At 47.7% G+C, this 27359-nt stretch overlaps 1 protein-coding gene across 3 annotated transcripts in view; it reads right to left on the reverse strand.

Moving 5' to 3' along the window:
• Positions 1–27359, reverse strand: part of GRID1 (glutamate ionotropic receptor delta type subunit 1) — a 770551-nt gene that overhangs the window by 578077 nt on the left and 165115 nt on the right. The window lies entirely within an intron of this gene.

Consider the following 27359-nt stretch of genomic DNA (forward strand, 5'->3'; position numbering starts at 1 on the left):
TGCTCTTCTCCCTGCTGGGCCTGCCCATCTTTAGGAGGGTCCCCACTTTGCTCCCCCAAGGGACCAGTGAACCACAAAGAAGCATGTGCAGGGAGCCTGCCATGGCTATGCACAACCTTTCTATTGTCTCTCTCTCTCCTACACACACAAACACACCCACACACATACACACACACACACACACACACACACACACGCACTCCAAGTGCCAGAAGACGACTGCTGACATGTTTGGCTGACAAAGGAGGAAGAGTCCTTCTTGGGGATGTGTCAGAGCAGGAGTGAAGCTATTTGGGGTCACGTTCTAAAAGCTGAATGGATTGCTGGATCCGTGCTTCCTGTCTATTTTCAGCCAAATCCAACCCATTTAAAATAGCATGTTTACTCACAGGTTCTCCTCTACACTCAAGTCAAGAAAAACGTTTACCCCCCACGCTTCCTCCCTCAACTCATTAAGCACTTCTGCTTTTCCCTGCCTTCAGACCGCCACCGCCCATTCAGTGTGACTTCTTTCTGAGGCAGTGGTTCTCAGACTTCAAGGCATACTAGAATCACCTGGAAAGTTTTAATACTCTCTACCCTATACCAGTTACATCAGAGCGTCTAGAGGCAGGACTCAGGCACCTGTATATTTTTAAACTTCCCAAGCGATCCCAAGGTGCAGCCACTATGAAAAGCATGCTTTGGACCTGCCAGGGCAGCAAGAGCTTAAATTAAAGGGATGGTTCTCATTCTTCTCAAGCTCAAGAGAACCACTAGGGAAGGGACCTGGGGCAGCAGAAGCGTTTCTGCCTCCAGCCCAGGGATTTGGTCTGCAAGCCTGAAAGTTGGGAAAGGAAGAAAATCCCCAAGTCCAAGGCCAACCCCACCAGTTCTGTGGGTCAGCTAGCTGTGTGTCTCTCCTACAACATTTTAGGCAATTAAGGAGGTATTGAAGAAAGAGAGATAAACTAAGACATCATGAGTCCATTAGAGTAGCTACTAATTGGCTTTATCTCTATTAACTGAGGTGGGGACCCAGAAGGTGAAGACGTCAGCAGGGCTCAGGCATTCACATAAGTCCCACGGGAAAAGAGGAGGGTCTGCAGAGGCAGGTAGGGTGGGGGCTGTGCGAGGAAATGCCACACTGTAGACTGTCTAAAAGATTTCCAAGCTTCAAAGAGAGATGGTTTTAAAGACCAAAAATTTGTAGCAATATGAATAATCTACTTTAGGGCCATTTAGAAGGCTTTTAATTCCAGACCAGTATGTGGTCATTAGAAACTTGAAATGGTAATTCTACCTAAACCACTCACTTCCAGACTCTTCATAGCATGATTCATATCAAGCATTTCAGAAAGCAAACGCCGGAGGAACATGCTCTTCCCTGATGATTTCAGCGAAGCACCTGGAGTTAGAAACCCTACGTGGCATGCCAGGAAATACGTTACACACAGTTTTTCATTTAATCCTTAACTCTCTGATGTGGGTGGTATATTTTTTTCAAGCAGCTTTATTGAGATACAATTTACATGCCAAAAAATTCACCTGTTTTAAGTGTACAATTGAATGGCTTATTATATTCAGACTCTTGCAACCACAACTACGATCTAATTTCAGAACTTTCCAATCAACTCAAAAAGGAACCTCATGACCATCAGCAATTACTCTCTACACCCCCCTACCCCCATCCCACCCTAGCCCCTGGCAGCCACTTTCTGTGTCTATGGATTCAGCTATCCTGGACATTGCATATAAATGGAATCATACAATATGTGGTCTTTAGTGGCTAGCTTCTTTCACTTGGCATAATGTTTTCAAGGTTCATCGCCACCGTAGCACTCATCAGTACTTCATTACTTTTTGTGGCCAAATAATACTCCATTGTGTGAGTATACATCAGGTGTATATTCATGCATACACCTACTTTATCGTCATTTTGCAGATGGGGAGTTACTGCCCCAGGTCAGAGGATTACTGAGTGCAAAGCTAGGCAGTCTGCCTCCAGAGCCCACACTTAAGCCTCTATAAACCTCCCTCCCACTGAAAAGTACTGCCCTACTTAATCCCATGGTATGAATCATTTTCTAGCAAAAAATAATATGACTATATTATATGCATGTAATTTTGCAGAAGTATCCAAGGATAAAAGCAATCTGTCCAGGAAACTCGACTGATAGTTTCCTGTTCTCATTAATATTTGCTCATTACTTATCCATCCATCCTGCCATCTGCTCCTCTCTCTAGCCGGCAAGTGATAACAGCACCTAATATTCCAGAAAAGTTAAGGCCATAAAACCTAAAATAAAAAGCAAACAAGATTCCTGTATAACTAAGAAAAAAATACTATTATATGATTTTATTTTACTTGTTATTATAAAAAAATTTCAAACATTGGAAAAAAGGGTAGTGGGCCTTGTGTATCTCTTACCCAACTTCAACTGTTACCACCTACACCTCACCCACCCCCCACAAATTAAGTTGAAGAAAATCTCCAGCATCACATCTTTCACATGTATATATTTCAATTGTACCTCCAAAAGACAAGGATTTTTCCTGTTTTTATTTTGTTTTTAACAGACAGAATATCTGTCACCCAGGCTGGAGTGCAGTGGCCCAATCACGTCTCACTATAGCCTTGATCTCCTGGACTCGAGCAATCCTCCCACTTCAGCCTCCCAAGTAGCTGGGACTACAGGTGTGTGCCACCATGCTTGGTTAATTTGTATCGTTTTTTGTAGAGACAGGGTCTTGCTATGTTGCCCAGGCTGGTCTCAAACTCCTGGCCTCAAGTGATCCTCCTGCCTCGGCCTTCCAAAGTGCTGGGATGACAGGCATAAGCCACTGCACCTGGCCTGACAAGAATTTTTTCTAAATGCAATGCCATAAGCATACCTACAAAAAGTAAACAAACCCTTACTATCTTCCAATATCCAGCCAGTATTCATATTTCTCCATGGTCACATAAAATTTTTTTTACAATTTTTTCAAATCAGAATCCTGACAAAGTCTATACATATAGCCAATTGTTTGATACATCTCTTAAATCACTTTTAGTCTAAACTTTCCTCCTCAGTCTTCTTTTCTCCCCACAAGGCAGCACACCAGTATTCCACAGGACCTTTGGAAATCATTGAAAGTTCTATAAAGATGCGTGTGAATATGCATGGTGGGGGACGTATACATGTTTAGATATAGATACAGCAATAGCTATAGGGATGGGTACAGGGAGTAGCCACAGATAGACTGTCTCCACTTGTGGATCTGGTTATTCTCTGTGTATTTCTCTCTCCCCTTTCTCACTCACTTACTCCCAAAAGGCCATTTCCTCTACCTCTTTGCCCTCAATAAAGCAAAAAAAAAACACAAAAAGACTCCAAGAAAGTGGTGGCCTAAGTTACCCTCTGTCTTTATAAAAACATCTCCCTCTTGATACCATGATCCCTCCTTCAATGGCCACCATGCCTCCATACGCTTTGACAAAGAGAATTCCATATGACCTAGCCAGCTGGCTCTACTTCCTCTCTTCCTGCCATCTCTCGAACCCACCCCATCTGCCCACTGCCCCACTGCAAGGGCTCTTGTCAAGGACACCACGGACCTTTCCGCTGTTAACCTGGTGGTTGACACTCACACCCATGCACCCCCAGTGCCCAGAGCTGTGCCTGGCACAGGGGATTGTTTGGTAAATGTTTGTGGAATGAATTCATTTAGGGGGAATGAATCACTATTTTTTTTTCTTTTTTGAGACAGAGTTTCACTCTTGTTGCCCAGGCTGGAATGCAATGGCGCAATCTCTGCACACTGCAACCTCTGCCTCCTGGATTCAAGCGATTCTCCTGCCTCAACCTCCCGAGTAGCTGAGATTACAGGCATGCACCACCATGCCTGGCTAATTTTGTATTTTTAGTAGAGACGGGATTTCTCCATGTTGGTCAGGCTGGTCTCGAACTCCCGACTTCAGGTGATCTGCCTGCCTCGGCCACCCAAAGTGCTGGGATTACAGGCGTTAGCCACCATGCCCGGCCTAATTTTTGTATTTTTAGTAGAGACGGGGTTTCACCATGTTGGCCAGGCTGGTCTCGAACCCCTGAACTTGTGATCCGCCTGCCTCAGCCTCCCAAAGGGCTGGCATTACAGGCGTGAGCTGCTGTGCCCAGACAGGATCACTATTTTTGAGGACCAGCTGTTGGGCTGAGTTCTGGGCTAGATGCTGGGGATACAGAGGTGAACAAAGCATTATTTCCTGCCTTTGAACACCACGTCCTGGGGCTGGAGGAGGAGAGTAGGATATGGAAACAAATGAATAATAGCACAGTGTTGCAGCATGATAGTTGTCATCAAAAAGAGAACAGATATAGCACAAGGAGAGTGTATCTAATCTTACCTAAAAGAACAGGGAACTTGGCCTTATTATATTCATCATGGCACAAGGTGAAAGGATGGCATTTCCAGGCAGGAAGATCAGCATGTGCAAAGGCACGGAGGCCTGAAAAAATGGAGGCATAAGCAAGGAGCAGCCTGGGCATGCTCTGAGAGCTAAAGCAGTTCAGCATTGCTGGAGACCAAAGGCAAATAAGTGAGAAGACAAGGAGATGAAAGTGCAAAAGAAGGGAGGGGTCAGGTGGGAAAGGGTCCTGGATGTCAAGCTGCAAAGCTTAAACTTAACCCTGAGGCAATGAAGAGCCACTGAAGGTTTTCAAGCTTGGATCTGACTAATCAGATTCATATTCCCAAGTCCCCTCTGGTGACCAATGGAGTGAATTAGAGAAAGAAGACATTGGTGAGAGAAAGCCTTGATAGGTCGCTATTGTGCCAGTCTAGGTAAGAAATGATGAGGGACTGTAACGGTGCAGATGGAGGAGTAGCTGCAAAGATGCTTGAAAAGGTCAGTGTTCAATCACTGAAAGCTGTGAAAAGGTGTCAGGTTTCTCAGTGGCTGTGGCAAAAGTAAGAAACATCATCCAGTGGCAGTGATGTCACCAGCCAAGACAAAAGGAGACCAGATCTGGAGGAGAAATGGTGAGTTCAGACTCAGCATCTGTGAGACAGCCCCAGGCATGCACAGTACGGTTTCCACCACATCACTGTCTGGTGCCCTTCGCCCCATCCCTGACAGTAGCGAACCCCAACAGCACCCAGGATCCCCACCTCCCCTGAGAGAGATGAACACATCCTCCAGGAACGAGCACTTCCAAACAGCAAGAAAATCCTAGGGAGGAAAAAGCCAGGTCTGCTCCTGAGAACTTACTTGCCTTTAACACTCAGCGAAAAGGGTTATTTAGACCAATTACAGTGCATTGTCTTTTCCCTACTCCCTCCAATTACGGCTGCTTCTGAGCCACCCCGTGGGAAAACCCTGCTCAACATCCAACTTCTCTGGCGGCTTCAGGCAGGAGAGAGAGAGAGAGAGAGAGAGACAGAGAGACAGAGAGAGAGACAGAGAGAGATCCCAGTGTGTGCATATGTGCATGAGAGACAGAGACTGTGTGTGTGGGGGTGGGTGCATGCATTACAGAGACAGAGACAGAAGCTTTAGCATGTGCATGCATGTGTGCATGAGAGAGACAGAGACTTTGGTGTGTGTGTGCATGCATGAGAAAAAGAGACAGATTCCAGTATGTATGTAAGTGCATGAGACAGAGACAGTGTGTGTGTGCACATGCATGACACAGAGAAAGAGAGACTTTAGCATGTGTATGCATGTGTGTGTGAGAGAGACAGAGATCCATTTTGTGTGTATGAGAGAAAGAGACAGATGCAGAGAGAGATTCCAGTGTGTGTATATGTGCATGAGCAAGACAGTGTGTGCATGTGTGTGTGTGCCTGTGTGTGCATGCATTACAGAGAAACAGAGACAGAGACTTTAGCGTGTGCATGCGTGTGTGCATGAGAGAGACAGAGACTTCAGTGTACGTGTGTGTGTGTGCATGAAGGAGACAGAAACAAAGGCTCCAGTATGTGTGTAAAAGAGACAGAGACAGAGTGAGACAAAGAGATCCCAGTCCACCACCGTGAAGAACATACTATGCTCCCCTCCGTGGGGATAAAGCCGAGACACAGCCTTGAGGGGCACTAGGGGTGAGGTGTGAGTTTTCAAGTGAGGAGGACTCTGGCTTCCTGTATACCTCTGTGCTGAGATTTCACTTCAGAAATCAGCTCCACTCCACAAAAAACAAATCTCCAAAGTCAGTTACCCAAGTGACAAAATCTTCAAGTGAGCAGTTCTCCTAGTGGCCAACTCACCAGAAACCAGGTCACAAAATCACTTGTCTCCCAAATGACCTCTGGCTGATTTTCCAGATCACCAAATTACTGAGAATTTTTTTCTTACGTTTTATATCCATCGTGCCCTTCTTTTGGACACAGCCCCAAACCTTCCCCTGCCTGCCTATTTGCACACAAAAGCGGGAGCAGTGGAGGGGGGAAAGGGGGAGAAGAAGCAAGACTGGGTGACAGCAAGTCATTCAGTTAACAGGCTCTCCAGCGGTAACCTGGCCTGATTTTTGGCAAACGGGGGGCTGGGTTATTAGTGAGGACATTCAGGCCCAGGTTCAAGCTTATAGGCCATTTCATGAGGGTGTCAGGCCCAGGAAGGGCCTCTGCCACAGAGGACAGGCACAAGAGAGCCCATGCACCACCTCTAGATGACCAGCAGGCTGCTCGTGCATCCACCCCGGGGTGTTCTACACACAGAGAACTACGGTCTCCTTAAACTAAGCGACTACTCATTTCCATGCATCAGATCCTGGGAGCCAGCTCCAGGCCTCCTGGCCCTTTCTGCCTTTGAGAGGCTCTGATTTCACTCCCCTCCCTGAACCCATGGTTTCTCCCCAGCCTGCTTGATTCGGAGTGAGACCATTTAGCCCAGAGACCCTCAAAGCCAGTGCCATGTCCAGGGAAGCCTTAGAGTGTTTCCTGATGGGGAGAATTTTCTCTGTCACTTTGAGCCAAGAGCCTTGACCTTGGGCAGGCATTGCAGAGGCTGGAGGGTCTGGTTTACCCTCAGGCCTTGCCCCAGCCGCACACCCCTGGGGCTAATAGGAGAGCTGGGACTGGAGCCATCTCAGGTCCCAGCCTAGCCTGAGCCAAGGATGGGATGGAATGCCTGGGGCTTAGGTCATCAGACCAAAGGTGTTTCCGGGCTCCAGACCCAATTCTCACCCAGAAGCCAGAAATCCCCCCAAGACAGTACACAGGTTTGAGTATGAGCGCCCAGGGCTAAGTTCCAGGGCCTCCACTGGGGCCCACACACACACATTCCCAAAGCAAGCCCAGCTACCTTCCTCTTCCTGCCACCAGCTCACAAAGCCAGACTGGCCAGGCTTGTCTCACAGCAGCCCCCACCCATGCCCCAGCCCCGGACTGCAGCCCTCCTCCCCCTTCCCCTCCCTCCATCTTTCTCCTTGCTCTCCTGGGATCAGCCAGACATTTACTCATTCACACTTCTCTGAGGCTCTCCCCGATGGCATGCCAGGCAGCTTCACTGAGGTGACCTCCTCTGGTCCTCCACGACCCCAGCAGGGAGTCACTTCCATCCCAGCTTTCAAGGGAGGAAACTATGGCTCAGACAGTTCTACTTACTTGTCCAAGGTCACACAATTTGCAAGTGGAGAGCCAAAGAGAACTGCATTTCATTTTCTCTGACAGAGTTTGTGGGGCCTCAAGTCCCCTTCTGCTCCCTGGGTCCCCGTTCACTGCTCCAACTGGCCACAGGACAGTGTCCTTCCCTCTATGGGAACATCTGTACGAACCTCAGGGCCACAGCCAATCAATCACAATGACTCTCCTGGCCCAAACCAGTGCATCATGTCTAAATAAACGTCGGCTAGGATTTCAGTCACTTTAATCAAGCGAGGTTTAACAATGAAACGCCACCACATGATCCTCCCCAGGGCATCCTCCAGAGGGTCATGAGGAAGCCCATCTTCCCCAGAAAAGTGGAGAGAAGAGGAGGCCCACATTTATTACACACACACCTCAGTCTGAATCCCATGCTGCGCATGGGCAGGAGGGAGCCAAAGAATGAGTCCAGAAAGACGCAGAAGGGTCTGAATCCCTTGCAGAGGACTGAGGCACCACAAAGAAACCAGAGCTCCATCAACCTATGGCAGAGGCCAAGTCAAGAGTCTGAGAGCCAGTGGGCAGGGCAGAGCAGGAGCGGGCTGGACAAAGGGAGGCCAGCCCAGTGGTGGAGTGGTGGAGAGGTGCAGGAGAGGTGGCTGCCAGCTAGCCTGTGAGCAGAAGGCTCCGGCTGGTGCACCAGAAGGACACCCAGAGAACACCAGGGGTGGGCACCACGCCTGGGGCCCACAGTGATTGGCTCAGCAACTTCTCTCCTCCATGCCACAGGCAGGAGCTCCTCATTTTACTGACAAATGGCAGAGGTCCAGGGTAATCGAACGGCTGCCCAGGGCCATGCTTGGGCAGGTGTGACAGTCCTATATCCTCTGTAAGAAAAGTGACTCTGGGACCTCTGAGGTTGTCCTCAGAGTGCCCCATACTGACCATGTCCTAACCATAATTAAAACTGGTGGTCTGCTCAGCAGACCTGCTGAGCAGAGGACAGGTCCTGAGGTCAGGGGCAATGATGCTTTGAAGGACCAAGGTTGCCAGCTCCATGTGCTCCCTGTCCCAAGCTGGGCTGGGCAGAGGCCTGAGCACCCAGGAGCTTTAAAGAACAAAGCCCAAGTGCACCCACTTCCTAGGCTTCCCAATGTATGCCAAAAGCTGCTCCACAAAAGGCTCCCTCTCCATGTGAGCTGCAGGCAGGAACAAGGCACTGCCTGCAGCTCACAGGAGCAGGGCTGGACAGAGGGACGGCCTGCTCCACCACCTGAGGCCAGGCCCGGGAACTGGGCTGTGAACATCCTCAGAGACTGTGACACAAATGGCAATAAGATCCCTGTAGCCCCCTCCTGAGATAGGGCTTGGGGAGCCCAGTGCCAGACCAGAGAGGCCAAAGGCTCTGTAAGGGAACTGGCAAGCTCTGAGCTCAGGGAAGGCTAACCTAGAGGGGCAGAGATGGTGCTGAAGACCAGGGCAGGCAAGTGAGGGTCCTCGCTTGGATGCTGGCCATGAGGACAGCCAAGCCCAGGCTGAACCTCCCCCAAACACACAGTGCTTGGGCAGGATACAGCCACACACACCCCCAACCATGCAGGTGTGCAGAGCAACCCCCAGTACAGGTGCCAGGAGGAGGGCACGTTCCCTGGTATTTGCTTGCAAACCTTCACTCTTATCCCCACAGGTGAACTTGGTTACCTGCACCCACCCAAGGCCTCCCACTGCAACCATCACCTTACAAATCCAGGAAATCAGGCTGGCGGTGCAGGGCTGCATGGTCTCCCATCCAGCTGCCCCTGAAGCTGTGGCCCCCAGGACCTGGCTCTCCCCTGGGAAATGGAGTGCTTATTCTCAGAGCTGCAGAGCAATGCTGATTGAATGCAGGTAGGTCGCCTCTTCTGGTGGACACTAACATGAACCCAGAGAGGGAAGAAACAGCTCCCAGCCCCGCTAGTACATGGGAACAGACTTCTCTGGGAGTGATTTAGAGAAACAAGGAGGAAACAGTCACAGTGGGTCCAGGAGAGGGTTAGGAAAGAATGCCTGTGCCCATGGACACCTGAGGGGTGAACTAGAGTCATCTGTTCACCCTTCCTTGAAGTATAGACACTTTAGGCATATGGTGAAAAGTATGGACTTTCCCTAGAGAAAAAAACAGAAACACAGACACACACATACTTTTCCATACTATTTCAAGGAGCTTATGGGGTCTATGAGCCCAGGGGGAGGAACCTCTGATTAAGAGAATCATGTTGTGTCCAAGACATTACATAATAACAAGTTTTCTTAATTACTCAGTGGTACTTATCTTGTTGGCTTTCTTGGTTATTTATTCTCTGTCTCCTACGCCAGGCTATAAGCTCCATGAGGGCAGGAACCTTGACCCCCTCATTCTCCATGAATCCCCAGAACCTAGCATGCAAAAGGCACACAATAAATACTCATTGGACAAATACATGAATTTACAACTTAGTGTTGCAGTACTTAGAATTTGCTGGCATGGAGCAAACAACAAAAAGTGAAGTGGGCTTCTTTAAGAGCTTAATAACTTCAGACTCTGCACTTGACCCCTGCATCAATTCCACATCAGTCTCCATGGGTGCAGACAGCCTTAGAGCTGTGTGCTCGCTCTTCCATTGAGACTATGGGGTGAGACCATGGCTGCATGCAGAATTCCAGGGTCTGCGGGTGCTTCCCCGTAGCCTAACCCTGAGGGGCTGCCCAGTGGCCCTGGTGAGCAGCCAGAGAGCTGGCATGGATACCTCTCTCCCAGTCCCAAGCAGGGGGCGACTCCGGGCCATGGAGACTCCAGGCATCGGTGGGAGAGCCTCCACACTGCATGCCATTGATCGCCACTAATGAATTTCTTTGTGGAAAGGAACAAACTGCTCCACAGTGAGACTGGCCAAGGCCGCCCCAGCGCGGCAGCCTGGTGTCTCGGGCATGCTAATTACTGTGCTGTCTGAGTTCATCTGATCGGCTTCTGCCTACCACTGTTCCATGACCGACACGCTAATCTGTCCCCATCTGATGGCTTCCGAGCAGGCCAGAGATGTACTAATAAACCTTAATGCAGACTGGTGATAAAGGAAGAAAATTATAACATGGAGATAAAAACTGTGATGTCAGCTTCTAGATCACAATGCACTTAGCTTCCTTTGTCATACATTTCAAGGACAATTAGTTGAAATTGCTCATTGCATTTGGGGGCCCTGCTATAATATAATCCAGACTGCTCCACCCTTTCTCTCTCGTGTGTGACAGGAATTCCAGCAAGTCAGCACAGCTTGCTTATGTGGTAGATGTTACACAGATGGATTCTCAAACTAACAAGTCTTTGCAGACCATAAGGGATATGCGATTATTTGAATGAATTCAGGAGTGATGGTTTCTTTAGCGTGGACACAGAACCCCTGTGACAGGCAGCATGGTATCAGGAAAAGGCAATGGAATTTGTTCAACAGCTTTATTGAGGTAATAATGTGCAACATACAATAAACTGCACATATTACAATGTAAATTTTTAATGCATTTTTGACACAGGCATCACACAATCAGGATACTGAACATACTCCCCAAATTTTCTTGTGCTTCTTTGCGGTCTTTCTTTCCCTATCCCCCACCCCAGTCCCCAGGCAACCACTGAACTGCAATCTGTCACTGTAGATTAGTTTCTATGTTCTAGTTTTGTATAAATGTAATCACACAGTATGTACTCTTTTTGTCTTTTTTGACTCCGCCTAATTATTTTGAAATTCATCCATGTTGTTGCTTGTACCAGTAATTGATTCCATTTTATTGCTGAGTAGTATTTCATCGTATAAATGTACCACAATTATGTGTGTATGTATGTATGTATGTATGTATGTATGTATGTATTGAGACAGAGTTTCACTCTTGTTGCCCAGGCCGAAGGGCAATGGCATGATCTCAGCTCACTGCAACCACCGCCTCCCAGGTTCAAGCGATTCATCTGCCTCAGCCTCCCAAGTAGCTAGGATTACAGGCATGCACCACCACACCCCGCTAATTTTGTCTTTTTAGTAGAGACAGGGTTTCACCATGTTGGTCAGGCTGGTCTCGAACTCCTGACCTCAAGTGATCCACCCACCTCAGCCTCCCAAAGTGTTGGGATTACAGGCATGAGCCACCGCGCCCAGCCCAAAATGTTTTAATTCATTCACTTGCCAATGGACATTTTGGTTGTTTTCAGTTTGGGGCTATTATGAATTAAGCTGCTACTGAAATCTTCATGTGGACTTGTGCCTTCATTTCTCTCAGGTAAATACCTGGGAGTAGAATGACTGATATGATAGGTGTATGTTTAGCTTTTTAAGAAACCACCAAACAGTTTGCCAAATTGGTAGTGCATTTTACATTATTCCCACCAGCAGTAAATGAGAATTCCAGTTGCCCCATAAACTTCCTGATGGTTGGTATGGTCAATCATCTTTAATTTTAGCCATTCTAATCACTGCTATGAAATAGCATGTTCTGTGGCTTTAACTTGCATTTTCCTAATCAATAATTAGCATTTCTCCATGTGCCTGTCATCCACGTATCCTCTTTGGTAAAGTGTCTATTCAAATATTTTGCCCAGTTCTCACTGTGCTGTTTATTATTACTGAGTTTTAAGAGTTTTTATACTCTGTACATGATTTGTTTATCAGCTATGTGATTCATAAATATTTCTCCTCAGTTTTGGCTTTTTATCCTCTTCACAGAATCTTTCAAAAAGTGCAAGTTCTTAATTTTAATAAAATCTGGCTTATCAATTTTTTTATTTTATGGATTGTGCTTTTAGTGTTACATCTAAGAAATCTTTGCCTAACCTAAGGTCACAATGATTTTCCACTGTGTTTTCTCCTAGTAGTTTTATATTTTTAAGGTTTATTCTTGTGTCTGTAAAGCATTTTGACTTATTTTTACATACTGGCAAGGTGATTGTAGTATATTTCTTTTTTTTTTTTGCACACGGAAAGTTAATTGTTCCAGCACCATTTGTTTAGAAGACTATTTATTCTTTCTTCACTGAATTGCCTTTGCAACCCTGTTGAAATCATTTGTCCATATAAGTGGGGGTCCATTTTTGGATTGTCTCTCCTGTTCCAATGATCTATCTCTCTATGTTCACACAAAAACACACTGTATTGATTATTGTAGCTTTTTAATGTTTTGAAGCTATAACTTTGAAAAACTAAAACTTTTAGTTTACTGATCATATGATGATCTATGTACAAAACTCAATGGAATCTACAAAAAAGCTACTAGCATTAACAAGTGAGTTTAGCAACACTGCAGTATAAAAACATCAATATACAAAAATCCATTGTATCTATAAACTAGCAATGGACAACTGAAATCATGTAGTCATTTAGTGAAATTGAAATTGAAGTCATGTTGTGTTAGTCCTCCAAGTTTATTCCTCCTTTTCAAAGTTGTTTTGACTGTTCTAGGTACTTTACATTTCCATACAAATTTTACAATTAGCAATTTCTACCAAAAAGAAGAAGCATGCTGAGCTTTCTGTTGGAATTACATTGAATCTATAGATTAATTTGGGGAGAACTAACATTTTTAACAGTAATGAGTCTTCCAATCCATGAACACAGTATGTCTCTCCATTTATCTTGATCTTCTTCAATTTTTCTCAGCAGTGTTTTGTAGTCTTCAGTGTACAAATCTTGCTGATTTTTGTCAGATTGATCCCTAAATAATTCCCATTTTGTATACTATTGTAAATAGTATTCTTCTTTATTTTGATTTCAATTGTTCATTGCTAGTATGTAGATACAATGGATTTTTGTATATTTTTTAGACTGCAATGTTGCCAAACTCACTTGTTAATTCTAGTACTTTTCTGTAGATCCCATTAAATTTTGCACATGGATGATCATATAATCAGTAAGTTTACAGTTTTCATTTTTTTCTTTCCAATCTGGGCATCTTTGTTTCTTTTTCTTGCCTAATTTTCTGGCTAAAACCTCAGCTACAGCATTGAATAGATACAGTGAGAGTAAACATCCTGTCTTGCTCCTGATCTTAAGGGACAAGCATATCGTCTTTCACTATTAAGTATGATGTTCCTCATGGATTGTTTATAAATTCCCTTTATGAAGTTAAGGAAGTTACCTTATATCCCCAGTTTGCTGAGAGTTTTAACATAACTGGATGTTGGATTTCATCAAATGCTACAACATAATCATACGTGTTTTCTTTTTAAGTCTATAACAATGGTGAATTAAGTCACTTGATTTTTGAATGTTAAATCAGCCTTGTATTACTGGACTAGGCCCTGCTTGCTCACAATGAAGTATTCTGTTTATATATTGTTACTAATCTTTTGTTAAGGTTCTTATGAAGGACATCAGTTTAATTTGCTTGTCACGTTTTGGTCAGTTTTAGTACCAGGATAACACTGATCTAATAGTATAAGTTGGGAAGTATTCTCTTCAGTTTTCTGGATAAATTGACATAGATTGGTAATAATTTTCTCTTAAATATTTGGCAGAATTAACAGCAAAGCTATCTGCATCTGGAGTTTTCTTTCTCTGAGGTTTTTAAACTAGAAATTCAATTTCTTTAATCAGTATATGACTATTCAGGCTTTCTATTTCTTCTAGAGTATGCTTTAGTAATTTGTGTCTTTCCAAGAAGGGGAACATCACACTCCGGGGACTGTTGTGGGGTGGGGGGAGGGGGGAGGGACAGCATTAGGAGATATACCTAATGCTAAATGACGAGTTAATGGGTGCAGCGAAACAACATGGCACATGGATACATATGTAACAAACCTGCACATTGTGCACATGTACCCTAAAACCTAAAGTATAATAATAAAAAAAAAAGTAATTTGTGTCTGTCAAGGAATTTGTCTATTTCAGCTTAGTTGTCAAATGTGTTGGCATAAGGTTTTTCAAAACATTCCCTTATGATTGTTTAATGTCTCTCGCATCTATAGTGTGTCACCTCATTTCTGAAGTTAGTAATTTGTGTCTTCTCTCTTGTGTTTTCCCAGTCAGTCTGTTCAGAGGTTTATCAATTTTATCTTCGTGAAAAACCAGCTTTTTGTTTCATTTATTTTCTCTTTTGTTTTTCTGATTTCACTTCATCATTTTCCACTCTAATCTTCATTTATTCTTTCTTTTACTTATGTTGGATTTCATTTGCTCTTTTTTCCTAGCTTCCTAGGTGGAAGCTCAGGTAATTTGAGGACTTTCTGCTTTTCTAAGGGACAATGGGACTTCAAGCCACATAGCCACCAGTGTCTGTCTTTCTTGATGGGTGACCTCAATCAAGTTGAATAGCCTGCCTGAACCTCAGTTTTCCCATCTGGAAAATGGGGCCAAAAATACCTAACTTACAGGGGTGTTATGAAAACTCAATGGGGCCAGTTTTTTAAACACTAAACTCAATGCTGGCATGCAGTGATTACTCAAATGCTTCTTCTTTCCTGTCCCCATGACAAGCAATCACTTCATCGCTTCTTTGGGTGACAACCCCAGAGCACATAAGAAGCACACCATAGCCACAAAACACAGAGATCAATGCAGCCACAAGAGAGTCCAGCAGATCTGATCTATTCATTTAGAGAGAAGCAAACTGAGGTACAGAGACTAACTCCCAGGCAGAACCAACTGTTCCTCTGGACTAGCTTTAGAGATTTAAGCTGGGATACCAGGTTTTCTATGACACTCAATGCCTTGGTGGACATCCCAGAGAAGAGCCAAGGAAAGGCAGCCCCAAATCCCTTTTAGCTTTTACCTTATCATTTGACCATCCCCAGAGGACAGAGATCCAGGTGGGTTGTGGTAGGAAAAGTATGGTCATTGGGGGTGGGGCAGGGCTCAGACCTCTTTTGCCAGTTGCTGTCTCTGCGACCACAGAAAAATTACTTCACCTCCCTGAGTCTGCCTTTCCTCAATGGTAAAATGGGGTTGATAGTAATATCAAGCATCTGATAAGCACTTTCTATGAGACCGGCAATGAGTGTTATTCTGGTGCCAGCTCTCTATACCTTACAAAAAGGCTATGATGTAGATGCCTACAGGCAACCTGAAACATGGAGACATTGAGTATCTCACCCAAGTTCATGCTACCTAGAAAGGCTGGAGGCAGGATTTGAACTCAGACAGTCTGCACCAGAGTCTGAGTGCTAAATCATCATCCAGTGCTGCTAATTACACTATCCTCCCAGGGTTTTATGAGAATTAACGAATATACCTAAAAAGCACTGAACTAGACCAGGAAATGTGAGATTCCCAGGAGCAGCCAGAGGGTGGGGAGCCCCAGGAAGAACAGGTGATGTTCTTGGCATCTGTGCATGCTGAGAAGCACTGGGGCTACTCTTGGGGCTGCCCTAGTTCCAGGGGAGGTATTTATAGTGCAAGAGGCATCACGCCTGCTCAGGCTGAGCTGAGCCCAGAGCTGATTTGCACATGGAATTGGCCATTATTGGCTCATTTCCATAAGGCAGCTACATGGGAGGAATAATTCAAGGAGAAGCTCCCACCACCCATCTCCTAAGGAGCTTTAACTTCACAGCTGCTACATAAGACACATCACTAGAGATGTCAGAGTCACAGGGACCACCCCCAGCCCTGTCCTAATTGGTGGAAGGGAAATAAGTCTTGAAGGAAGAGACCCACCAAAAGCCCATTGGTGGGTGATGGAAGGGCTGGGTGAAGACTCCAGGAGGACTCCAGGCCTTTGCCCTGCCCTGCCCTGTCTATCCTCTGCAGCCCCTTATAGTGCAGATCCTCAGTTACTACTGATGAGTGACACACATGGTGAAGTGAATAGAGGCGTGAGCGTGTATGGCTCCTACATGGACTGCAGCAAGTTGGGCACTAGTTCTTCATTGCACAGATGGAAAGATAAGTTAATTCAAAGGTGCCTAGAAAATAAGTAGAAAAGCTGCATAGATCTAAACCCCACTTTTCCCCTAGCACAAGGCTGAGTTCCTGCATGGCTAGAATGCCCGTTCAGCTATGCTGATGCCATCCCCATGCGAACAAGGGCTCAGGCTCTGCTCCCTTCAGGGACCAGCTCATTCCCCAACAAACCAGGCCAGAGGGAAAATGGGAGCTGCAGCCCAACAGGAGAGCAGCCCCTGCTAGGCCTGGCCTGTCCATACCTTCCATTCTGCCAAGCTACCCCATCCCCCTGCCAGCCCGCTGTCTAAGCCTAGAAACAGGTTCCTTTGCCAAGACCCACTCCCTGAGGAAAAGAGAAGCCTCTGTGCCCAAGGCATACAGGAAGGATGCCAGAGGGCTGGAAGGGGTGGGGACAAGCATTTACAGCACCTCCCTCTCCCTCGGGGCCCGAGCAGGTTGGCAGGGCTGCCCTGGGGCTACAGGACACATATCTACTCTTCTCATCATCCATCACCCACCACTGCCAATGTCCTCTATTAAAGAATAACCAAAACAGAACCCCAAATGTGCTAGGCACATCAGTAATCCCATTTAATCCACTATCTAAGCTATGGGAATGGTGCCAGTGTTATCTCTGTTTGATAGATGAAGACGCAAAGAAGGTCAGAGTGGTCCAACTAGACAAGCACAAGTTGAGCCCAGTTCTGGAATTCTAACCACAAGGAGCCACAGGGGGAACCAAGTGTCTGACACAGGGAGATCTGTGGCTGAAGCCCCACTCCGCCAGGCCCAGGGCTCTCCTGACCCACACCAGTGAAGAAGCAGGCAGATTTGTGAAACACCCATTTTCCACCTTCCAAAGCCACTTCCCTCTGGTTTCCTGCATCTCAACACCCACAGGCACCTGCTGGCACTTTCAAAGCTCTACTCCCCTTTCCTAAAAGTGGGGGTCATGTCTGCAGCTCAGACATTATGTGACCCTGGAATCCAGGACTCAAACCAGACTCGCCGTCATTCCTTTCAACTCTCTCATGTTCTTTGGGATGATGGAACCCCTGGCCTCCTAGGCTAGTGATGGGACCTTTGGGGAACTTCTGATGTCAACCTTCCCACTCCACCTAGCCTAACGAGTCTGCTTCCAACTCCCATCACTTCCTGCTACAAAGTGGCCCCATGTGTCTTCTCTGCTGTGGTCTCACTGCTACCACCCCCAGTAAGCCCTCATCACCATCCCAGAAGTCCTGACACAGCCTCCCCATTATGCACCTGCCTGTGGTCTCCTTGTCCCCAGCATCCCTACCCTCTACACACACACACACACACACACACACACACACACACACACATCACATGCACGCATTTCCATTCTATTCCACAAACTGCACTAAAAACACAACCTTATAGATCCCTGACCATGAACCTGCAATAGCTCCCTATTACCTATGCCCTGTTACCTACTATTGACATTTGAGGCCAGAAAGTTCTTTACTGTCAGGGGCTGTCTTAAGCAGGTGCTGTGTGATGTTTATCAACATCCCTGGCCTCTACCCACTGAGGCCACTAGTACTCCTCCCCATCCCCTGTTATGACAGAGAAACACAAATGTCCCCAGACATTGCCAAATGTCCCCGGGGCCAGAGGTGGGAGGAGGCTCTTGTGCCCACTAAGAACCCCTGCCCTGCAAGGACAAAGGCCAACTCCTAATATGGCTTTCCAGGCCCCTCTCTTTTGCCTGAAAACTCACCTAATCCTCCTTGCTAACACCCCACTCTCTGACCGTCGTGCTTCTCTGCGCTCTGGCTGTTACCTCCTGGGCACCTCTGTCTCCCTCTGCCCAAGCCCTCCCTGCCTTCCAAAGCCCAGTGCAAGTCCACAGCATGCCTTCCGTGACTCAGCCCCAGGCTCCTGCCTTCCCTTCAAAACATACTGTTACCTTGAATATCCTCTGTGTCACCATCTGGTCACCCACCCCCAAGCAGGTCACAAACACTCTGTGAGTGGGACACATGGTGTGATCCTAACCAGCCCTCCAGAATAAGAAGCTCTGACGTGTGGCACTTACTGGCCTCCACAGAGTAAATATTCCCACCGGGACTGATTTCTAGCCACTGAAGTGCTGTGACCAAACACAGAGTTGGGAAGAGGTGGCCTAGTGGCTCACACGAGCCCCTGTGCACAGGCTCCAGGGCACCCCACATACCTCCTCCCTTTGCTGCCCCTGGGCCCCACAACAGGTGTGGGGGCCCACAAAGCCTGGCTGTGCTGGTGTCAGGGAGGGGCTGGGCAGTGCCCCATGGCTACAGCCTGGCTCTGTAGCCAGGTCCTCTGACTGCAGTGGCAGTAGCCAAGACCTGGATAGGTCCCAGATGGACCAAAGGCACCCCTGACATGCCCATCCCCACCCTGCAGGTATGCAGGGCTCCTGGAGCTCAGCTGGCTCTCCCTTCCCTGCACAGGCCAGGCTAGAAGGAAGGCCTCAGGAAGAATTTCACCTTGAGCTGCCCGAGGCCCTCCGGGGAAACCTTGTGCCAACTTAGAAGAAAAGGGTAAATTTATTGATCTTTCTTGGTGACTGTTAGCAAGATTCATAGCTAGCCTCAGACCACATTCATCTGCGCCTCTGACTTTAATGACTACAGGCACTTCAGATGTGTGGGTGTTCACATGCATGTGTCTATGTGCACGTGTGTGCATAGTCGTGCACGCATGCATGAGTGTGTATATCCATGCACACATGCATCTGTGTGTGCTCAAATGCATGTGCCTGTGTGAACACAAGTGCACATATTGTGTGTGTGAGAGAGAGAGCTCCAGATCTCTGGGCTTTTTATTTCTGTCACCTCTAACCTAGTTGCTGAATCGCACAATAAGCATCTGCAGAGGCCTGTTACACGCATTTGATGCCAGAGACTCGAAGTCAGGTAAAGCAGGCTTTTCACCCTGGAGGAGCTTACTGTCCGGAGGGAGGGAGAAAAGGAAGTCAGTAATTATGGCCCAGTAACCTGGGGTGAGATGCACAGAGGGCATCTGTGGAACCCAGAGAAGGGACAGCCCACCTGGCAGGGGAACAAGGAGAACAGAGGAAGCTTCCAAAACAAGGAGATGCTCAAATAAGTCTTGAGGATGGAGGAATAGCTTTCAGGCAGTGAGGTGGCTGGTCCAGGTCGGGGAGCCATGTGGGATGGTGGGGTGTGACTGGGACACATTCAGGAAGGTGAGTCCCTGTTGTGGTGGGGAGTGCAGATTGCAGTCACATCCATCCCCCACCCTCCCCTGTTCTTCCCTCTAGAGTGCCCACCCCTCCCCTTCCCAGACTCCCTACCCTGCTGGTTACCACTGACCACTGAGAAGCATGGTCAGGAGACTCAGGGACAGGAGGAAGAGGAAGCCAGGTATTTCACCCTCTCTCTGCCTCCAGTGTCTCTGGCCATGGCTGGGTCTCCCATATGCTCCCCGTTCCCTCAGGATGGCCCCTCTATGAGGTCCCAGTACCCACTGGGCAGTCATGGCTCCAGGACCATCTCTCCCATTCATCCCTCAAGCCCTGGGAGTCCCTCCAGCCCTGCCCAGTTGTTAGTCTGGGCTGCTTCCACTCCACCTGTCCTCAACTCTGCCAACACTTGTCAGTAGTTCCTCATGTTAAATCCCCTCCTCTGAATGACCTGGAGTGGGCCATGTGTTCCTGATGGCACCCCTGCTGATCCATCCTGCGTCGCTGAGACACAGAGGTCTTCAGGGGGTGATGAGAGAAAGGCCAGGGAGAGACAGAACTTGGAGGCCCTGTGCACTGTGAGAAGGGATCTGAACTTGATCCTTAAGGAGAGGGGGAGATATTCAGGGGTCTAAGCAGGGCAGTGAGTTAAGGAAGGTGACTTTGGTGGCAGAATGAAGGATGAATGGATGTCTTCCAAACAGTGTGGCACGAAAATGCCCACCACACACAAACACATACAATCCTGTTGCAGCAACACACACCCACAGACACCTGCACACACACACACACACACACACACACACACACGGAGGCTCAAAGAGACGACATTCCTCTTCCAACACCCTCAGAAAGCCAAGTGGACCAAAGGTAGAAGCGACCCTTAAGCATCCATCGATGGATGAATAGATCAATAAAATTCTGTCTATCCACAAAATGGAATATTACTTGGCCTGAAAAAGGAAGGACGTTCTGATGCATGCCACAGTGTGGAGGAATGTAGAAAGCGCTATGCTAAGTGAAATAAGCCAGTCTCAAGGAACAAACACAGTACGAGTCCACTTATATGAGGACCCTAGAATAGTCAAAGTCACAGAGACAGGAAGGAGAACAGTGGGTACTGAGGGCTGAAGGGAGGGGGAAATGGGGGTCTTTGTTGAATGAGTACAGAGTTTCGGTTTGGGAAGATGAGAACCTCTGGAGATGAATGGTAGTGACTGCAATGCGAATGTACTTAACACCACTGAACTGTGCATGAAAATGGTTAACATGGTAAATTTTGTGTTGTATATATATTTTTCCACAATAAAAAAAAAAACTACAAAAGTAAAGTAGGAACTTCTCAGAGCACAGGTAGAATCCAGCACACAGGACCAGGGCCAACAGGTGATGTTTGTACCAATATATGTGGTGATTCCACAGAACCACCAGAGTCTCCAGCAACAAAATCCTTAAAAGCCCCACAGTGAGAATGCAGCCTCCCAGAGCCCGAGTCCCAGGCCTACGGCTCCACAGTGTGTGGGTCCCTCTGCAAATGGCATGTGTGAGAGGCCAGAGCGTGTGTCTCAGGAGAGCCCGGGAGGATGGGAAGCAAGGAAAACAGAAGAGAAGGTGAGGCAATGAAAAAATGCCTCCCAGTTCCCTTAGCGCCATCCAGCCTCAGCATCTCCTAACTCGGGGCCTCAGGAGCTCACCCTACCTACACCCTCCACTCTCTCCTCATTCCCAGGGTATCCAGAACGCACTCACCTGTAGCTCAGGGTGGTTGGGGTGCAGTCAGGAGAGTGAGGGCTTGAGATCTGAATCGTCACCTGCAGCTGGGGTCCCCCCAGCCTGCTCCTTATGTGACCTGGTGGCAGATGCCTACCTTGTTGAGTTACTATAAAGACCAAGACAGGAACTGTGGTTGTGTGCCTGGCACAGAGTAAGTACACAGTGAATGTCTGATTCCCTTCCTTTGGGAGAAGCAATGCAAGGCACGTCATTCTCTTTATGATCCATTAGCAAAGCTCAACCACGTGGCCTTTGGTGGGCCTCTAGGCCTGGGGAAACCATGCCAGGGTCTCTAGGGAGAACCTCTATCTCATGATGGCCAATCATCCAGGGGCTTGTGGGCACACCAGAGCTAAGAACCTTCCTGCCATAGTACCCAGGGTGGGTCCCTTCCAGCTCAGATCAACTCTGACAGCTGGAAAGTTCTTTGACATACTGCACCCTATTCTCTGCAGCATTTCTTCATTAGTCCCAGTCCTGGGGCCCCTCAGCTCACATCAGCCCATCCCCCAGCTCCAGGCCTGTCAGCGACCTCAGAATCCCTCCTTTCTGAATTCCTGCCAGTTTGTCTCCATTCTACCAAAGAGGCATGTCCCTCGGTGCAGGACACACCACAGGGAACACCCAGCCCTCACCACCTCCCTCCCTCCCTTCCACTGCTCATTCCCACCGCTCACTCCCACCAAGCTGCAGAGAATTCAATCCTCAAATCGCTTCTCACAAGAGCTGCTGCCGACCTAAGTGGGCCCTTGCTGCATTTTATCTGGTTCTCTGATTTTGGATTTTGTCCCTGACTTTCTGCCCAATCACACTTCTCAGCAAGATGGCACCCAAGAATGGAAACAACAGGGGCCAGAACAAGGTCTGTTCTGCTCCAGAACACTTCTCCTTTCTCTGCCTTATTTTGGTAACTGGCATCTCATCACTGTATTCTAGCTTCCTAATTTGAAAACAGAATCCCCTGCAGCCCAGCCACTCTGCTTTCTAGCAATCCAACCCCTAGAAGTACTTAGAGATACATGCATGAGGATGTATCCACGGCTGCGCACTGCAGCCCTGTGTGACGGCCAAGAACTGGAAGCCACCTGAATCAAGAAATGGAGGAATAAAGCCCACCCTGCAGAATGTTGTGCAACAGGCAAAAAGAATGGGGTAGAACCAAGTGGGCGACATGGAGCAAAAGCTGCAAAGCCCATCAAGTAAAAGCATGTCACCAAACAATGCCCGGGGCATGGTCCCCCTTCTGCATCTGCAAAGAACTGTATCTGTGTGCACATGTGGCATGTCCAGGCAAGGCCTTTACTCACCTCAAGAGAGGAAGGCAGATAGGTGGGAGAGGAAGAACACGTGCCTAACAGGTGCTTGCTTTGTGTTTTAAATGTGTATGTTGTTTTAATTTTTTTCAACAAGAGTATATTCATTTTGTGTATGACTTACTTATATGATACAAATAATTTCAAAGCAAAAATCCCAAAGCAGGGTGGTCTCCCTTTCCACGTCTTCCCACTCTCCTTAGAACACAAGGCAGCCCCTCTGCCCTGCTGAAACCCCTCACGTTGGGCTGGTCTCTGCTCAGCCCTCCTCACCCCAACAGGACTGCACTCGGCCACCAATGCTCATGAAGGCCTACCCCGGCTCTGCTACGGCTCTATGGTGAACACTGCACAGCCCCCGTCACACCCCATCCCACTTACAGCAGTTCCTGTCAGGGCAGGGACCATGCCTGCCTTGCTCTCCTCCTGAGCCCCACCCAGCACCTGGGACTGCAAAGGCCTTTGGTGGACATTTGTCCAACAGAACTAAACTGAATGGACACATGAAGCCTCACTCCGTGGGCAGCAAGGAGTGCCAGAACACACAACCCTTGCTATGACCCGCTTCAAGTCTGACCCAGAGGAAGCTTAGGCAGAGGCAAGTCCTATCCCTACCCTCTTCCAGGAATGGTAAGTTCCAGCTTGGGATCAGCTGAGCCATGAGAGGGCCACACTGCACAGTCAGCGACTGTGCTTGACTGAGTAACAGCCAAGCAAAACCCACTTCTACATTTGCTGTAAAGGTTGAGCCAGAATTGCCATCCATTCTGTCCTTCATGGTCTCCTGTAGAGATCAGGTCCCTCAGGGAGGATTCTTTGCAGTGCTGAGGGGGGCCTGGTCCCTCTGCTTCCTCCCACCCTGTAACTTGTGGCTGCCAGAACAGCATGACCACAGCGATCCTTGGCACCTCTTGATTTTCTAATGCAGTTGCTTTCTTAACCTCAGTGTCTCTCTAAGAAGACATTAGAAGCCTCTGCAAGTTCTCTCTGGATGTGTGCAGGAAATAAACAAATAAGCAAACAGGCAGACAATGCAACCTGAAAAAATCAAACCAAAAATCAGAGGCAGCGTGCCAGGTTCATGTGCAGCCTCCTACTCTGGCTGGGGGTTGGCAGCAAACAAGCCCCCGCGGCGACCATGCCATCAGGTGGGTAAGAGGATAACTTCCAGCAAGGAACTGGGTACGTGAAGGGCTGAGAGGAGACATAATGTTACCCACATGGCTGTGTCTGGGCGTGACCCCCACCTTTTGTTTCTAAGTGGCCTTGTCACCACTCCCAGAGCCTTCCGCAGAAAATATGGGGCAGGCAGCTGCCACCTGGATCAAAACCACTAGGCTTCCTGCAGTCCAGAACTAGCCACACAAGATACAGGCAATTTCATCCTTTTAACATTCCAGAGCAATGCAACCAGAAAGGGCGGGCTTCCGTTCTTGAGCATCCTTACTACACAGGAGAAAGTTCACACAGAGGACAAGCCTCGACATCACAGCACATGTCTCACGTCAAAAGAGGAAAACCCTACAACAGACAGGACAACCTGGCCTCTGAGACCGCCAGCGCAGCTTCCCTTCCATGGACCCCTTCATCCTTTCCCATAAGCTGCTGACCCTCCATCCCTCCTCCCTCTCAAATATGCCACGCCATTCACACCCTGGCATTTTAGTCACAGGTTTCCTCCACCTGCAGAAGCCCTCTTGCTCCCAGCTGTAATTCAAAACCCACTGCCTCCCGGGACAGAGTTGGGGCTCTAGACTTCAGGGCTCCTAGCACGGTTTGTTCAGCGCTTGGCTCAATCACAGGCCTTGTACCCAGCGTTGTCCTGGGTACTGCGGAGGAATAAGAAAAATGAGAAATGGTCTGGGACCTCAGGGAGTGCAATCACTCTCAAATCCATCACTTCATTTCATTTCATTTCAGCCTCACAGGAACCCTCCACGGTAGGCATTTTTATTATCCCCACTACTAAAGTGGGAAAACAAAGGATCAGAAAGGGTTGTCAGTGTGCCCAGAAGCACATTAGAAAAAGATAAAGCCAGGAAGAGAACTAAGTCTTCCAACACAAGCCAGGCTCACCCACCAACCTCAGCAGCACCGTTGCCATCTCACTGTGATTCATATGTGTTTTGTAGTCATTCTTGCCTTGAAGCTATGGGAAGAACTTTCTCAGGGGCTGGGCACCTCGAAACTACAATCCAGTCCTGACCCCTGGCATACACAGGCAGTCTACACACTTGACAAGGAGGAAGGTATAGACAGAAACACAGCAGGCTGAACAAGCCAGTGCTCTACTGAAAGTGGAGGAGGGAGGGGCTTTGCCTTTGCACATACTCAGACTCCATAGGAAGCATATATTACTGCTGTAATTGGTAAACTCAAGGAAAGAAAGAAATGCTCCTGGGCCAATAAATGGGCAATGAAACACCCCCAAAATATCAATTCATTCACTCACTCATCAAATATTTAATGAGCACCTACTAAGCTTTAGGTGCTGTTCTAAACACTGTGGGTCCAGTATCACTCATCCAAGCAAACAAAACTGCCTGTCTGCGTGAAACTAGTTGGGGAAAGACAGACATCAGAAGCTGAGTAAATGGGAATAAATTCAATGGAAAAAGAGAGAAAGAGGTACCAAGAGAAAATAGAGTTCCATTTTTAAATAAATTGGAAAGGGAAGACCCCATGGGACAGATGGAATTGAAGCAAAGCCCCGAAGGTGCAGCTTGCAGACGTCTGCACGTGCAGAAACAGTGTCCCAGGCAGAGGAAACAGCCAGCCCAAAGCCTCTGCAGCAGGTTGTGCCGGGCACACTCACAGAGCAGGAAGGAGCTGGAGCTGGAAGGGAGCAGACAGGGAGCAGGAGGAGGGGAGGTCCCATCTGGACCAGTGGTCCTTCCAGAAGTCTGCAGCCACATCTCACTGGTACCCTTCCTGGAATTCTAGTATTTAACAACACAACGTCTCCCTTGTTCCCTCTCATGTGTGGGGCAAAGGAGGTCTGAGGAGTGTGGGCCTGGCAGGAGGGGGATATCAACAGGAGCCTGCAAGGGCACAACGGTGTGTGGTGAGAAGAGGAAATAGGGGACGATCTGGCCAAGTTCTTACTCCCTCAACTCCGGCAGGACCCAGTGGCACACTGGGGCATGTGTGGGAGTCGGCATAGCCTCACTTTCCAGTCCTTTATCCACGCCTGCATCAGGCATCTCCTCATGTCTCCAGACACACTCTGGAATCTGATGGAGGGGTGAGGGAACTTCAGAGTTAATAAACTTTAATCTTCTAGTGCACGCTACAATTAACACACCCCAAAGTACAGTTACTTTGTAATTAGATCAAAGAACAAAACCCAAAACACTCGTCCAGGTAAAGTTATTGTCAAACTTCTTCCATAGGTTTCCTAGCAATTAAACCCACTTACTCATTTTGTCTGGAAAAAGTATGTATTACTTCAATTTAAACTAATGCCATAATGATCCAATGTGTATTATTAATGAGATCGGGCATGGCAGTTCAGTCATCTGGCCTGCTTTGCCAGGGGCCGCAAAGGAGACGTCAGCAACGGGCATTGATTAAAGTAACATTTGCCCTGATAATTCCCTTTCTTCTAGGGAATTTTACTTCAGGAAGACTCTGGGGGTGAGATCCCGACAGATATTTTCTATGAAAACCAGCTAAGCTGTCCAGCTTAGAAGGCATGATGGCTCTTCGGAGCCACCTGTGACTGTGCAAGGAGACCTTGGGGAAGCCTTGGCAGCTCAGCTCCTCCATAGGGCAAGGTATGTAACCTGCAGGTGAGAGAGCTGACCCCCAAGCTCTCTCTGTTTCCCCAAGCACCAAGAATACAAGCAAAATACAGCTGTGTTCTGGGCTGCTGAACAAGCCAGGACTGGGATTCACCAGGTCTGCCTTGGGAAGCCAAGGAAGAATGGACAGCAATGGGACCACCGCTGGGCACAGCTCCAGAGTAGTAAGTGTTACTGAGCAGTTACCACACGCCAGGTACTGAGCTAAGCCCCTGACATCTATTGACTCATTTAATCCACACGTTAACCCCATCAGGCAGAAATGAGTACTATATCGCAGTTTTACAAATGAAAAAACTGTTGCACAGAGAGGCTGAGTAACTTGCCCAATGTCACACAGATATGGCAGCAGAGCTGGGATTCAACAAGAAGACTGCTCTGGAGCCCATGCCCCTAACTATTAAATGCAAGGGTTATCCTGAGCCTGACTGGAGGAGCAAACAGCCAAATCTCTTGCACCAAGATTCTACTAAGGTTGCCTAGTGCCCATACGCACTGCCATGAGGGAAGAATGCTGGTTCCTGCCACTCTTGGTCCCCATGCATGGTTTGTTGTGATCATATAGACCACTTACCATGTGCCAGGCACTCTACTAGTGTTTTGCCCTTACAGCTCAGAAATTACCCTATAGATGAGGAGGCTGAAGCTCAGAGAAGTCACCTTGCACAGGAAGCAGGAGGCAGAGAGGAATGGCCATCCATGCTTACTTTTTTATTTACTCATTTATTTTTTGCACTTGATGCAAAACTCAAAAAGTACAAGAAGTTATGCAGTGAAAAATTCATCTCCCATCCCAGTCCAACCCACTGTGTTTCCTTCCCTTAAACAGCATTTCCTT

Source organism: Hylobates moloch, unplaced genomic scaffold (genome assembly GCF_009828535.3).
Source record: "Hylobates moloch isolate HMO894 unplaced genomic scaffold, HMol_V3 SCAFFOLD_3, whole genome shotgun sequence".
NCBI lineage: Eukaryota > Metazoa > Chordata > Mammalia > Primates > Hylobatidae > Hylobates > Hylobates moloch.